This window comes from Neolamprologus multifasciatus, chromosome 12 (genome assembly GCF_963576455.1).
Source record: "Neolamprologus multifasciatus chromosome 12, fNeoMul1.2, whole genome shotgun sequence".
In the NCBI taxonomy this organism is placed as follows: Eukaryota; Metazoa; Chordata; class Actinopteri; order Cichliformes; family Cichlidae; genus Neolamprologus; species Neolamprologus multifasciatus.
The window spans coordinates 2,079,581-2,085,503 of NC_140450.1; positions in this window are offsets into that span (position 1 = coordinate 2,079,581).

Consider the following 5,923-nt stretch of genomic DNA (forward strand, 5'->3'; position numbering starts at 1 on the left):
TAGCCTTTACATCACTTTTGGCTAGACGTTGCATCTTACTCCTTTGGAAATCTTCAAAGCCACCTTCAGTTTCTTTTTGGTTTAGAGATGTGATGTCATTTCTTAAATTGCAAAAGATAGGCCTTGTGGCGAAGGGCAAATACAGAGAATTTTATCGTATCTGGGGCCCCTTCATAAATTATTGCAAGTCATTAAACGCTCTACCAGCTGATTAATATCATATCTCCCGCTTTTTTTTTTTTTTTGTGTGTGTGTTTTGGGGTTTGTTGTTTGTGTTTGTTTTGGGTTTCTTCTTAGGTTTTGTTTTGTTTGTTTGTTTGTTTTAATTTTATTTAAGCGTGTGTGTGTGTGTGTGTGTATTATCGTATCTGTTCATGTAAGAAAAACTAAAAAATATGTGAGGGGAACAGATTGTATTGTCACTGTAAACTAATGTACACTTGTCTCTCAATAAAAATATGAAAAAAAAAAGAACTGAAAAACATCTTAATTTAAAAAAAATGTAACCAAAGAAACTGCAAGAAAGCAACCAATGAAGCGAGCTGCATAACTCCTCACATGGCACTCAAATATTCACTTGTTCCTGTGAGCAAACACACAAAATCTATTTCATTTTATCTGTGACGCTGTTCACGTGGAAAGCAAAAGGTTGCTGGTTCGATTCCAGCCAGAGACACACACCCGGTCTAAAACTTCACGAAGACAATCATGTAGGGCGACCTGCTGTGATGACCCCTTGTGGCAAGAGACGGAGCCAAAAGGAGCTCAAACTATAAGAAGATCCCAAACTGCTCATTTCTTTTTTATTCACTCCCTTTGCAAAACCATGACATGCAGGTAAGTTAGAGTTGTAATAATATAGTTTTTTACATGAAGTCATGTTTGTTTGCCTGACACACGGAGCCTTAACCTGTTAATATGACTGAGGGATGGAGTTGGGGAAAGTTACAAAGTTACAGCTTGTGGGTCACAACAAAGAATGAAGCAGCACTAAAAACTCAACAAGAATGAGCGAAACCTGCAACGATTCATCAGGAACAAGCACGATGTGTGTGAGTCAGAATCAGTGTGTGTGTTTGCTGACCAACGTAAAGAAAGCAAATAAGCAGCTTTCATTTATAAAGCATCTTTCACAGACAGGTGATCACAAAGGGCTGTACACATATTAGAGTCAAATAAAACGCCGCCCGCACGGTCACAGCAGGAAGCAGCAGAAGCTCCAGGCGTCCCGTCCGCATCCAGGAACACAAAGAAGATAAAGCTCCACGCTGCGAGGGCCTGCGACCAACTTTCCACAGCTTTTATGATCATGCATATGGAAAAGCTTTCAACATATGCAGTGTATGAAAGTTTCAGTTTCAACTTCCTGTTTTAATCTGATAGTCCTTCAGTCCCCTTGTTTCATTCAGCTGTGTTCCCCGGTGTTTCACATCTCCATGACTGCCTGCTGCTTTGATCTTTGTTGTGTCGTCCTTCAAGCTGTGTGTTTCTTCCTCGTGTGTCTCGTCACATCGTTTTGCTGACTCAAAACTGACTTTGAGTTTTAAACCTCACTTTCCGAGACCTGAGTTTAGGTCCAGCGCAGTCTGACACACAAACCTGACAACAATAATCTGTAATGTGTGCAAAGTAACTCCATGTGCAACACGTTCTCACTCCCAAAGCGTAACATTTTACGCTGGTGACAAATCGTCAACATATTACGTTTTCAGCTACCCACCACATTCCTAAATGACGAGCTCGGAAAAATGAGGAAATATGAGAACCGTATGGACTCAATCTACACATGTTCGCTCTTTTTCTTCAAATCGCTTAGAAACACGCTATTTAACATCATTAAACTGGTTAAGATCAGGAAAAAGGTTATGGTTAGGGCTAGGGATAAGGTTAGGTTTAGGGCTGGAATACAGGGCTGGAACGTCTATTACCGCGGGAGCGTCATTGCACTGGATTTCGGCCATAACCCGGCGCGTACCATAAGAACGCCGAAGGTCTCCTTTCACGTTCCTCAGGAACGCCGCGGGACGTGACAAAACATCGGCATGTTACGCCTCGGGAGTGAGAACGGGCTGCCAAGTGTTGCATAACTCCACAGTTTCACGTAATGCTGCCTGTGTGCTCAGGTGAAGATATTTATCCTTTAACCTAATTTCAGGAGCCACAGGATGAATTTGTAGTTACGTGACAAAGCAATTATCCAGCACAGGTGCGACTAAGCAAACATTTACTTTGGTCCCTTCAAAGTAAACCTGCATTTTCCAACCATGTAGAGGTTGCTTTATCATGCACTCTGCACCAGCTCCTCAGTGCAGCATATCTGCATCATTGTTGGTGTCGCACATGTTGGTGCAGTAACGCACACTAAAGCCCGCTCCGTGGCTTTGTGCTCGATCTCCCTGTAGCAAAATGTCAGAGCAGGCTGGCACTCGCTCAAAAATAAGATACAATATTGCAGTTTATCAAAGACGGAGCGATCAGCAGAAAGACTCCTGTGAGGCGCCTCGCCCTGTAAAACAACATGAAATCAAACAGCTCGGGTGAACTCATTCAACATCATTGTGGAGATGACAGCTTATTCTTTTGGCAAGCGAGTGAAAAGGGCCTTTACATGCTTCTCTGACACTTTTCATTAACACCTGCACAAAAGCAACAGTGAAAGACGAGGACGAGGAGAGGCGAACCTGACCGTATCCCCACGCTCATTCATCACAGCCAAAGGTATCTGCATCCTGCGTTAGAGTCAATAAAGCCGCTGAAACTGGAGCTGATTTCTTGCTAAATTCCACCATTAGTCACAGGCCCATATTTCAGGATTAGCCAATCCTAAAAGGGGTAATTGTGGCTCAAGAGGGGGCTCTTAAGTCTGTCTGAAGCTGTGTGGAGTCAGTGTTTGTTTAGGTATTATTTTGGGGGGGAACTGGTGTCTTTCTGCGTCTTTATGCTGTAAAATTCCTGAGTTTGTGGCTCTTTGAGGTTTTGTGATTCCACTTTGAGGACAAAAAAAAGGTTTCAAAGAGAATCCTCATGAAGAGTTATGTTTAAAAAAGTCTAATGGTTACCCCGTGAAAAAATTCAGTTGTCACATGCGAGCTGCTCAGCGTGGCGTGATCACGTTTCCCCGTTGAGGTGAGGCGCACACAAGACAACACGACGCCCGAGAGCCACTTAAGTTCCCCGCGGACATTTGATAGAAGCCTTAATCGTTATTTTGGGGCAAAGCGGGACAATGGCGCCTGCGGGAGCGTCGTCACGTCGAGCCGTTCGCATTACTGCTCAAATCTGTGTCGTGCCTGTTAAATCTTTGCAACTGAGGGAAATTTTTCAGCGCCCGGCTTTTCCCACAAGAGAAATCGCTGGGAAACGAGCGATTATTTGCAACCCTATCCCGTTTGATTTCTCTCTGCAGTGAAAGGAAATAGTTCCCATTGAGCTTTGTGAAACAAGAAAACCATAACATTTGGTCAGTCGCTCTCGTGTGGTTTTAGAGAAAACCAAAATATCTCAGGGACAGGCTTCCACAGGCTCGCCGTGCACGGTGAACTTGGGCTGAACTGGTTGTTAATGATTATAACCCTGATATATGCGGGTACATATTGTAAATGAGGGCACACTTAGGAAACCACAGGGGCCTTGTTATCCTTTTGCTATTTTCTCGCCGCTTAAGGAGGTCCACCTGTTCCCTCTTAAGTCACACCGTGTTACTGTTAACTCTGAGTATTTTAAAAGTAGCACGAAGACATGTAGAATCAATGCTGTCAGCAAGTCGGACCAAACATCTCTGATCCTTTTAGAATCACATTAAAATACAAGCAAATCCACAGTCAGGGTATTTTATCAAGGAAGAGTTCATTTGTTGCTTTTTGTATTTACACATCTGCAGTGTTTTTACAAAAATCGCTGAAGAATTTAAACATGAAAGTGTTTTGGCTGTTTTTCCAGAGAAGTGGAACTGTGCTCATGTCATGTTATTGTAGGAGAAAACCTTTCAATGCAGTTGAAAGGAGAAAATATGAAAACTAAAAACGTTGCATTCATGCTCACTTGGAGCTGTATTGAGCATCTGGTGAGGACTTCCCTGCAGGACAGCCTGTATTAGCTTGTTGGGAACAACTCGAGTGCAGCGGGTTGTCGTGCAATTAAAGTTTTAATCCCAAAGAAAAAACTCAGAGTTACATGAAGGTGTTCTCCTGAAAATGTGACACAGGCTTGAGTAAAAGGAGACGGATGTTGTGATGTAATAACCAGCAGAAATGAACGGACACCCCGCTGTTTCTGATGTTTTTACTTGGTGAAACCACCACAGAAGGAAGAGCTCAGGAACAAGTCTGCCCTGCTTAACTGAAGTTACAGGAACTGGTTGCCTAATATTTTGCTTTCAGTTATTGAATGTACATTTAATACAAAGTATTTCCACATATTTGCCTTTTTTTTCTGTCATTACTGCACAGGGAAGAACGAGACGACACGTGAACCGTGAACAGCGCCTACAAAGTTGAGAGCTTCTACTTTATTTGTTCCTGTAAAGTCAGATTATTTTCACATTCGTCTGTTCCTGGAAACAGAAACATTCAAAGGTTATTGTATCGCCATCAAATGCTCGAGGTCCCTGTGTGCTTCAGTGTTGGGAGGCTGAAGTCCCATGCAGAGTTTTGCACACTCGTGCCTGCGTGTTGTACTTGTGTCCTGTAACCAAGCTCTTTGTGCTGTTTGTGAATTAGCTCCTGTAACGCTGGAAATCACACTATGCAAATAATTTGTTTTTTTAAATTTAGTGAAAGTAACTGATTACTGATTACTTCCCTCCTGTTACTTTACTGATTACTTATTTTCAAAAGTAATTAGTTAAAATATTAGTTTTAAAACACGATTTACAACCTGAATAGGTAATAAAACAATAGATCTTTCAGCCCAATTCTACTTCTTCTGCATAATCCATCATATAAAATGTAATCAAATAAAAAAGTCTTTATTTAAAACTTGTTTTATTAGTTTTAATCTTTATGCATCAACCAAAAATTTAATCATATGCAACATTCTCTGACTGGAAGAAATTTGTTTAACATTCAAACCTATTTTCTGCACATTCCAGCACATAAAATAAAATTGCTTTTTTTGTTTCCACTCACTCTTTCAAATAGATGCAAGTAAAACACAGCAGAAGTGGGGCAGGCGGAGGTTTGCCCCAGTGGTCATGTCAGTGGAAGGATCTCCGTGCATTTCAGATTCATGTGGCTGCGCACTCGGAGCTTGCTCAGAGGTTTAGGGGTCTTTTGCTGTAAAAAGAAGTTTTCTTCCCATGCAGTGAACAGCGGACGCTAATTTTTTTTTTGAGCTTGAATTTAGTGATGCAGATTTAAGTTCCAGTACAAAGTTGTTCGTGCAGCCAAACAAATCTGTAAAGTCCAGCAACCTTTACAGCAAATGAAATTCAAGTGATGTTTAACATCCAAAAATGCTCTTACCAAATTTACAAAGACAACAAACAGCCTCAAGCACCAGCCTCACCTCCTCCAAACTCCCAAGATCCCACTCCAGTCTTTAAGTCTGACGTCATCAGCTGTTTCTGGGTCCAAACTCTGCTTCAGGTCCCAAAGTCAAACAAACACTGAAAGCTACAAACTGTCTAAATTCTTTCATCTTTAATAAAATGATCAGCGTTGCTGCAGGTGTAACAACTAAGTTTAACATCCAGGCATCCATGAAAACAGAATTCATGAAGGTTAACTGAGTTAGAAGTAAGCAGGAAGTTAGCTCGCTAGCTTCCACCTAAACATGATATAGCATGTTCTGACTGAGAGATTTTTGAAACTAATTAAAACGTACAGCTCTGCTATCACTTCCAACATAAATGAAGACAGAAAACTAAACAGCAGTGACGTTTGTAGGGTTACTGAAGTTGGACTAGCTGCTATATAATGATGTG